The sequence below is a fragment of the Typopeltis vanoorti genome, chromosome 4, assembly GCF_054136105.1.
Source record: "Typopeltis vanoorti isolate ZY-2024b chromosome 4, IOZ_Tvanoo_1.0, whole genome shotgun sequence".
Taxonomy (NCBI): Eukaryota; Metazoa; Arthropoda; class Arachnida; order Uropygi; family Thelyphonidae; genus Typopeltis; species Typopeltis vanoorti.
This window is the reverse complement of record NC_143552.1, coordinates 118,910,298-118,921,238: the sequence shown is the minus strand read 5'-3', so window position 1 is coordinate 118,921,238 and position 10,941 is coordinate 118,910,298. Positions and strand designations below refer to the sequence as shown.

The following is a 10,941-nucleotide window of genomic DNA, read 5'->3' as shown; positions in this document are numbered from 1 at the left end:
AGCTCAATAACACCTTATCCCTACACTGTCCTCTACAGATAACGGGAAAGATGAAAAGCATTCTTGCTTCGCCCCTTTAAGTCACTCCTTATATAAGGATAAGGCGTCCACTTTGCTGTTATTAGTGGTGTCAATTGCAGAAACATACTGAAATTCTGATGTCTGATATATATCAGTGACTAGATATAAAAAAAGTCAACTCTTTTATACGACTTAGAAACATTAATAACGAGCATTTAAATAAAACTCAGAATAAAAGAAAGACAGTTAAAAGCTTTTTTTATGATGTTAAAATATCAAAAGAGAAATATGACATGCAGTGATTGAGCAAAGACTGGGATGTGATAGTAGATACCCTTTTTTTGAAATAGTATTTTTGTTTATATAATTAAAATGATTATTAGAAGAACGTGCTTGGGTCTTTCTCCACCTTTACCACGACTTGTCCAGTTGTCAGACTACCTCCAGGACAGATGTCCCTCTATAGTGATAAACATGCCCTCCTCCCAACAAACACTATGCTGCAGATGCAAAAAACAAAACCAAACAAGTAGCTTTATTGCATCATTAAATACATTATAAAGATAATTAAGATAAATTGGATACAGCTAGAATAAAAACGACCCTGAATAATGAAAAACAAGTCCCTTTTAACAGACACTACACTGCACACAGACAAACAAAACAAAGTTTTATTATAGCGCAAAAACATATCTAACTAAATACATTGTCCTAACAACCTATTTCAAATTTTCAGCTGCCGAAAATACTTAATAGCATCTGTTCATGATGCAGAAATCATCTAACATATACGGAAGGAAGGGACATAATATTGTCTTTGAAGTGATTGTGGCACCTCCTGGCGTGAACATGTCAAAGCTACGAAACCAGTGAGATACTACTTTCACTTTAAAAATGAATGTTAGTCGTAACCCACATAACTGATTTCACGACCTACTGACGATCGCTACCAACGGTTTTAAAAACACTGCTGTACAGTTCCTCAGTCAATGTAATCATTTAAAGTTAACAATTTACCAATTAAGGAATTTTTAAAAATAGAAGATAGAAGCCATTTGAGGTGAATGCAGTGGTTACGAAATCTGTTTTTAAATGTAATATTTGAAGAAAGACAAAGTTCGACAACTAGCAATTAGCGATTCTGTTTTTAATTACAGATACAAAGTCACTCAGATAACAAAAATATCAGTCAACTGGCGCTGGTACCTGTGTAAAATGTCCACTGTCCTGAATTGTAATTAATGTTCTTTATTTAAGAACTGGCATTTAAGTGTGCTGGATTAACATCGGGAGACTTAGATAGAAACGTAAGATAACAGCGTCCGTTATTTCTGAGACCCGTAATATGGAATGATGGAGACCATTCTGCATGAAGCTTAGTCTGTCCGTAACCAATGCGGTTGATATACAATATCATACATTGATGCATCTCGAGACGCATGCTACCATAAAAACTGCTTGCCTCCAAACTGTAGAAACAACTAATTAGGATTACGTCCAGGGTGGCTGGTGCTCCAATAATTTTGTCACTCTCCACTTGTGGCATTAAACGGGAGGAAAGAGATATAAAAGAACTTTAGCTACTCCTGAAGAGACCGATGATAGTCTAGTAAAGAACATCTAAGAAAATTATTGCTGACATTTAACCACTAAGTTAGTATTTAAAATAGTCTTAAAAGTTCGCGATCGGCCGGATGGTCGCGATCTACAGTTTATGCTCTTGAATTAACTATTCCAAATTACCCAGTTCCATTGATATTTAAGTAATCGTATAAAAGTAAACAAATAATTAAAGACATGATTAACAAATAAGCATCCAGTGATATTTAATAATAACTGCTTACTTCTCGCTAAATCACCAAGAATTATGTTACACACGTGGCGCCATCTATCAGGTTTCATTGAGCCCTTTCATGAGGTACTAAAGTATCGTCTGGACTCTGAAGTGGACGTATTCATTATACACATACATACACAGATTGAACGCCGTTAATTCGATACTTGACTAATGAGACCTCTCTCTCTCTCCAAAATGCTCGCTACGTGGGGTTTTATTTAAATTGCCCGAGTTAATACACAATTCTTCGTGTTTGATTATAGTCCTATAAGTGAAGCATACTTAAATGAATATGTGTTTGGACTCGTCAATATTTAACGAAAGTCATGCAGTCTTCGATATTGTAAGCCTGTGGTTAATGGCAGTGAGTGCAAGCAAAGCGTGTGCTATTCTTTTCACCCTTGTACACATTGGTTAACCACTGTAGCCGCTAATTTGTCTTTCGCATTATTAAATGAGCCGGTAATGTGGAAAGAGCGGACAAGCTCCAACTTAGCGACTACACGTTAACGAAAATTGATGACTTTACAGTAGCTGCGGTTTTGAAAACTACGGTAAACCTTCGCGTTATTTTAACGGAGACTAATTTTTAATCTGTTTCTCAGCAATCTGAATTGAATTCCTATTGGTTGCATATGTAGCAAATGAATTATCAGAACATCAGAACACAAATGCCCAAATAAAACTTAGAATGATAATGTAATCATTTGCCTTCTACGTTGGAAAGCCTAAAAACAAGCTTAATTATTCAATTAATATATAGAATAAATAAAGGTGTATTAAGTCGCAATTTTTTATTTAGGTATTATTTGTTTTTAATTTTTTTTATTATTTTATTACATCACCCATTTTAAAAACATTTTAATTTTTAAACTAATTAAATTTTATAAACTTTTTTTAGATACTAGGATGTTGAAAAGAAAGATCATTTTACAAGTACACACTGCTTATATATTTAAATGAATTGTTACAACTACGAAATATAATCCAACTAGTTTTTTCTTTAATATTCCTTCAAATGTTCGAATAAGAATTGGAATTTAAAAAAATCTTGGAATAATGCTTAAAGTGAATAATCCATCCATCTTCAAATTTATTCAGAAAATTTTGAAATACGAAAAGTAGATCCTTATAAGGACTGGCTTAAAGGGGCGAAGCAAGAATGCTTTTCATCTTCCCCGTTATCTGTAGAGGACAGTGTAGGGATAAGGTGTTATTGAGCTATTAAAGCTCTGATCATGGCAGGAGGGTAACAGCAATAGCTGAGCCCTCAGAATTTCATTGGCTACAGCATCGCCATCCATTGCCCTCCAAGGGTTTTGTGGGTTTTCCCCCTCTCACCTTCACTCTCTCGAAAAGTAGATACGCAAGTCATAAGCTATTTCCTAAACTAATATTTATAAAAAATAAAGGTGTATTAACGTGATTTTTTTTAAATAAGCTATTTCTTTAAATACTTTTCACCAAATACATTTATATTTTTAAATGTAATATTTTTATAAAATTTTTATTAGATATTAAAAGATAAATATTAACTAGCGGTGATAAAATTTATTTTAATTTCTACTAATGACATATTTACTAACTGTCCACGCAGGTGTTACTATAGTAACAGCAGTGGCACCTGCTGAGGTTGATGTACAGGCCATTGCCCATCTTTAACTGATAAATGTCCGATAGAGGATCTTGTTTAAAATCACGCAAACAAAGTTGGTTTCTAATTGTCTCTTGACGTTTTCCAAATTTTTCTTAATCGTTTTTTCATGTCTTTAGCGATTTGCCAAAAAAAAAAAAAAAAAAAAAAAAAATCATCCAACAAGTGTCCACGTGCTTATAAGTTACCCACAGCTACTTCTACTGTGGTTGCCAAGGCAGCCGAGTTGCCCTCAGTTATCTAAGCACACGAGCCTACACGTTATACATGTACATGCTACCACTACCCGTACCCAGAGGCGAAGGAACAAAACACAGCACACTCCTTCGGCCACCAGGGATAGAGGCGAGAGGGGGGGAAAAGCGGGGACGCAAATAGTTAGACCTGCTGCCCCAGGCCCTGGGGAACTGGTTTTCGCCGATGCCATGAAGAATGAAAAGAGTAGAGAAAAGGGTTATGCATTGTGTCATTAGAATTTTTTTCTCCCCTAATATTCTATCAGAGGTTTTTCTTATTTAAATTCGTTTAGGGCTTTACGGTAACTCAATCCAGGAATAACATTTAGAATATATAAATTATAATCCTAAAAAAAAAAAAATCTAAGATTATTTGTTGTATAATATTAGCCAATTCTTGAAAATACATAAAGATGAGGTCACCCATCTTTGTTATCCCAGAGAGGCATATAAATTGAGGGGAGAAAAATGTTTACATGCTTGTACTCAATCCGTATAAATATAACATCGGGTTCAATGTTTACATCTATGCATTTGATAAAAAATGTTGGGAAGTTTGGGCAGCATTGAAGTGATTCAGTTTAACGAACAGGAAACCTCGAATAATCATCTACAAATAGTTATAAGACTCACAATTTGAATACAACTAGATCGCAAGTTGCCAACACTTAATCAACTGTCTTGAAGTTTGTGTTTAGTTTTGGTAAAGGGAAAAACATGGAAGTGCAAATCGATGAGCTCTCAAAGAATGGATTTGCTACTGATGGATACAAGCTCGAATTGGTTAGCCATGTTCAGTAATTGTGTGGATTCAAATATTACCTAGTCAATAATCCTTGACACCTAAGAAAGTCTATATGAAGCTATGAGATCGGAATTCTGTCTAATTCTGAGCATTAATTGTTCTGAGCAGTCATCGTAGATAATGAAGTCAACTCACTTGGAAGGGCGTTGCCTGAGCTCAAAGCATCAGGAAATGGGGGGGAGGGGGAATGCATCCTGATCTTTGTCATAGTAAAACAGTTGCTGTAGCATGCATATACATCTTATAAATAATAAAACTATTCAGGGAGACAGGGAAAGAGAGAGAGAGAGAATTTAAGATAAGGAAAAGAATGAATGGTGGGGAGAAAGACAAAGTAAATAGAAAATAAAGAAAGAAAATATGGCTAGTGATAAAACAAAGAAATATAATAAGGAAGAATGCGAGAGATGCAAACAAAAAAAAAAGGGGGTAATAAAAAGAACGTGTAAGTAACTCGGCAAAGATGTGCTTCATCAAGAAGACTTCGTGCTTATCATTACTGATCCCACAACAGACCAGTCGGTGAACAATGACCACCTTCGGTGTCATCAATTCCTTTTAAATCGGTATCCCTCACCTTCACCTTGCTAGATGCTTCCACGTGGCTGCCTGATTCAATATAGCCCTAACAGCGGTGCACACACACACACAAGCAGGAACTAATTACCGAGCTTGCCTTTTTATACAAAGCCACACGTAAAAGAACAGGGCTATTAGTGGTGTGGGTCCTTTTCGCCACAGTCATCACGTCCGCTAATTACCGAACACACGCTTTTAAACGACATATACTGGTTATTGAATAAACCGCACACCGTACGGTATTGCATGACATCACCGTTCGGGGGGTACGTCTATGAGCAGGTAATGTTACTATAAACGGACACTAAACTTGGTTACGATTTAACGGACTCATACGAAGCTCCCTTCAGTCTTTAAATAAGCCCTTGTGGTCATTCCAATGGTGGAGGATATTTATCAAAAGCTCCCCTCATTCTCTTTCTACCTTCGTTCATTTTATTTGCTTTTGGTAACACATTTATTAGCAGTACCTACCATTGAAAAAAAAAAAAAAAGAATGTGACATCACTTCCGTTTATCTACTTCCGGTCAAATGGCTAAGACTATCCCAGTATTTGATGAGCACGAGCCAATCGCTTAATGATCGGCATAATTAAATTAGCTTCTTAAATTGTCAATTATCACCTGTTCATTAACTGGGTTGTTATATAGTAATTATATTATGATTTTGAGCGCTAGGATTCTGACTACGTCAATTATCTTTTTAGAAACTATATCATCAGGAAATCACAGTTCAATACACATAAGGGATGTAATATAAACAAAATAAACAATAAAAATTGTCATTTTGGAGTAAACTTCGATCATATGATAAGAAGTAAACGTCGACAGAATAACCATTCTCATGAAACAGCGAGTTCACTCAGTAATGACATCGCTAATGACTTATAACTAATAAATATACTACTTAAATGTGAACAGTACTTCAAATCATCTAAGAAAGGCATTGCGGACTATCTCCTAAAGTCAACGTACAAAAAAAAAAAAAAAAAAAAAAATCGAACCCCCCCGCCCCAAAAAAAACTCTTTCCATCAAAATCTTTTAAGTATGGTTTATGAACAGCTCCATCCGTAATGATTTTTAGCAGACGCCAGCGCACGCACACACACACACAACAGACAGACACGCGGCTGTAAGAAACACGCTGATATAATTGGCGAATATCACCATAGCTGTTATTACAGTGAAATCATTTTACACCGTGTTGCATCTCATCGAGGGTTAACCCCCCCCCCCCACTCCCAGCTGCGGTACTACGCCAAGCGGTAAACGGTTTGGCTTTAAGCAGTAATTATGAATGAAACTTTAAGCCAAGAGAAGAGAACACAGACCGTTTTGTCGCCCGAAATAATCCCTGAGGCACAATTTGCATCATCATGCTCCAGTGATTTTAAATATTCCAAGGTTAAGCCTTACTACACACTTTACTTCGGCGGTCTCTCCATGCACACACACACTTGTTCGGTCTCTATGGCACTTTTAAAGCACTTCATCCTCACCTAAGGCAGCGCTTGCATAATTAAATCATGATACTCTTAATTAGGTGGCGGGAGAGTTAAATGCCGATGCATCACCAATCCCGGCGCATTTCAGGGGAGGAGGAAGGGGGGGGGGGAGTACTGGTGTCACACTAGCCAACAATACGCTGGAGTAAGAGAGAGAGCGAGAGCGAACTGCTGCTAAAAATAAAACAATAACAATTATAAAAATGCAAGCAGCTGACCCCGCTATTGGTGCTCTTAAGCCTACACAGCTGAGCCATACACTCGCTGGGCGTACGGCGGTGAGGTGTCGTGCAGCGGACCGCATCCCAGCCGCTTCGGAGAGTGTGCCATGGTTGGTGAGCATTCCCGTCTGCAAACTTTTTTTCATTCGTTGCTATTTTCCGATGTGAGGTATACCGTTTCGGACAGATTGCTGACAAAGAACGACCGAAATGGTACTGAATTTGATAAAGACTTCTTACCTGTGTCTTGGCACACTTGAGAAAGTTCCACTTATATTAGCGAAAGAAAGAAGCAAACCCCGTCAACCGCCATTTTGAATGTTTTCTCATTCAGCCCGAGGAGCCGACCTTCACCGATTAGTAACAACGTCTGCACAGAGATGGCGCAACGATCGACACGCTTAAAAACATGGCACACACCCGTTGCTTCGTTATGGTTACTCCGACTCTAAATAATTTTAAATCGTGCTTGAAGTTACTTTACCATCGTGGAGGAGCAAAAAAAAATGGAAGCAAAACAGCAGCGCTTTTTTTTTTTTAAGTAATGGAGCAACTTAAGTAAAAAAAAAAAATAAGGAAGCTGAAATCTAACGGAGTTTTGAATGAAAAAAAAAAGCTATAAAAACAAACAAGAAACATAAACATTAACTACATTTGTTTTTAGTCAACAATGTGTACATTTCTCTAAACCACGTGCTTGATATTAGCAATGAGTGCACAACAATGGAAAGTGGAAACGGACATAAAAATCGTGACGAGGATATTTTTCCATACCTGAAACCTACTGTCCAGCATTGTTAGGCTTCGTTTGCTAGAAAATTCATGTGACTGACAGCTGGTGTACTGGAGCATTGGAACGGAACTACAGCTCCTGGGACGATGGCGGGAAAAACAGTGCGCGTCCTCGATTGCTCCTCCTCCTCGTATCCAACTAAAGCAATCTTTCACCTTGGCATAGCAAAGGGTCATGTCAAGCTACTTGTGAATGGACGGAGTGCCTTGTAGGCGGTGCGTTTCTTGAACATGAACAGTCGTTCAAGGGATGAAAGTCCTTGGTTGCTATGGTTACGAGTCTTGTTGTCATCGTCCTAAGGGGAAAGAGAGAGAGAGAAAAAAAAAAAAAAACTATTTCAAAGACTTTCATTTCCGGTGATTGTCCTATATCTTGACGCTAAACAGTTGGCAAACACGTGATCATACGATGCGGTAGCCGAGTCGGTTTTGCATTATCGTACAAAACCCAAACGATGTAAGCAGCTGTGGATTTCGAGTGTGTTCGTTTGTAGGTTGAACCGAAGTACGCGGGTCATTGTTTGCACGAGTGAAAAATGACTTTTTTTTTTTAATTGTTTTAAAAGCGGTTGTTCAACTACGAACATTGTTGAAGTGATCGGATCGCATAGTTCCAATCGTTAACCAGGTAAGAAGGAAGAAGAAGATGAAGAAATTATGACTTTTACCAAGTACAGTAAATGATGCAGACAGTATCTGGTTTTATTTTTTTAAGTCAAATGAATGTATGAACGATTGTCCAGAATCCAAACGTTCGTGTCCTGATGGATGGGTTATCTTTGTGCAAGAAGTCACCAACAGAAGATCGACTACTTTCTCCAGAAAAGCATCTCGTTTTTTGATCAAGCCAATTTCTTTAACTAAGTTGAAAAATGGTGGACATTCTCACGATGTTGGTTTATGCAAAGAATTTCGTTTTTTTTTGGGGGGGGGGAGTTAAGGGAATCTACGTATTTAATTAATTCTCCTTTTTTATGTTTAGTCTCTCTATATTAATTAATAAAATTATTTTAAAACTGTTTAAATCCAAGAAATTATTAGCAGGCTCTGACAGCATTAGTAACAATATTAAAAGAATGTGTTTGTTTTATATTATCTGCTATTATTCTCTTTACATATACCGAATTTAAATCCATTTCTTTCTCTTTTGGAAAAGTGAGTATATTTTTGTTACATTTCTTGAAATCCTACCGCTTTGAAAAAAAAAAAAAAAAAAAAAAATTGAACCAACAGTATCTGATGAATCCCATACTTCCTTCCAGTTTGTTGTATTTATTAGATGACACTTTAAGCATTCAGAGGATAGATCATTACGGTATATTTGACTAAAGATATTAAAATAAAATAAAATATTATTATTATTTTAGACACTGGCACCCTCTTTTGGATGGGAGTATCATTAAAAATAAATAGTAATTAGCTTTTTTTTTTTTAAGTCAAAGGTTTAAGGCTATTCTGTTAGACAAATTAGATACCGTTCTATAATTTAAAAAATGTTCGTGTATTACCAACACATCTTTAAGTTTTAACTAAGTTATTTATTCGAAGAATCCCTATGGATCCAAATCACTGCGAGGTTATTACAGAAGTGGGATTGAAGCTATGTGAATTCAAAATATCCTGTCTGATTAATTTCTGTTTATTTATCAGGTATGTAAAGAATAAAGACAATCAAAACGGAAGTTCTGGCCGTCCATTGCTATGGGAACTTTTTTTTAATCAACTGTTCATGTGAGAGGAAGTGAGATTTATCTTTAATAGTGGATTTGTTAATGAAGGAAGGAAGGGACTATCACTCGATTTGAATGGTATGGTTAGAAATCGAAAGAAAAACACAACTATCTTTCCATAGTGCTAGAAAAGTCACTGCTAATCCCGTTTGGGCACAGAGGAATGTTGAAGATAATTTAAACTGAAGATAATATGGGATATTTACTCTGAGAGAGAGAGAGAGAGAGAGAGAGAGAGAGAAATGCATCATTCTTTATTACGCACTTCAAAGTATTTTAAATATTTATTCTGATCTCCTAGTTCAGCCTTTTTTTAAAAAAAATCAAAAGAAAGACATCTTGAAACCTTTACTATTATCGTAAAGCTTCTATCTCTTAACATTACATCACGTTAAAAAATAATTAATAATTCATTCAAAAAAATTTATTCTAAAGCAGCACATACAACAACTGGGGGTGTAGCTCAGTGGTAGAGCGTTCGCTTTGCATGTGAAAGGCCCCGGGTTCGATCCCCGGCACCTCCATGTTTTTTTTTTTTTTTTTTTCACGAACCAAGAACCTTTGTAAAGCGTACTAACTTGCTAATCGTCTGTGACTTATGATTAACATGCAAATAAATAAATAAAAATTTGCTTAAACACGCAATAAATGATCCATTAAATTAATTTTGGGCACTTCATATCAAACAGAGCACACGAGCGAAAGAAACAAATAATATAAAAATTAAATCTTTTTGTTATAAAATCACAATGCTTCAATAATATTAACAACTAATGCTAATTATTTATTAATATTAAATGTAAAATATAATTCATGTTTATGAGTAATAAAATAATAAAATGTAGTAATAATATTTTATATAAAAAAATAATAAAATTCATAAAATATAATTAATGTTTATGACTAATAAAATATCGTTTATTCTATAGTACTAAAATCATGTTGTTAGCTTGTGAAACACGTGGTTTCAGACGGAGGAGTTTATCCACCTCGTCTCCCAAGCCTCACACATTCCATAAAGATGACTTGTGACAGCGAAAAGGAGGACACTGTTACGTAATTGGTGGACCATTCGTCAAGAAATGTATTTCGAGTAATGTATTCTCTGAAAAATGTACTTATTGTTGATTTATAACTAAAATAACATTGTGGAGAATAAGTATTCTTTATTGTTACACTTTAATAGGACTATTGTTCGAAATTCACTCATGTTTACAGAATAAAAATTTAAGATTCAATGATTTTTACAAAATAAAAACAGTTTCTAGAAAATACATGCATTTAAAAACATTTTAGAAATACTTAAATAATTTTTTTCTTTAATTCAAATTTTAAAGAGAATTTTGTTTCAACATATACACACTTACTATTTTAAATTATCTTTATCATTGATCAATAGACTTTAATACAACATATTTATTTTATTTATATTATTTATGTTAATTGTGATGAATTCGAATACTGTAGTTATAAAAAAATTAAAAGTCATTTATTTAAAAAAAATTATTGATGATGAAGTGGCATCCTTACCATAAAATATTAATATTTTGTAAGTTTTTT

The 10,941-nt window shown here is 35.2% G+C and overlaps 1 non-coding gene across 1 annotated transcript; it reads left to right on the top strand.

The window, feature by feature from the left end:
- The first annotated feature begins 9,833 nt into the window (after positions 1-9,833).
- Positions 9,834-9,905, top strand: TRNAA-UGC (transfer RNA alanine (anticodon UGC)). The gene has a single exon. It is a non-coding gene; the product is annotated as a tRNA-Ala (tRNA).
- The last annotated feature ends 1,036 nt before the right edge of the window (positions 9,906-10,941 follow it).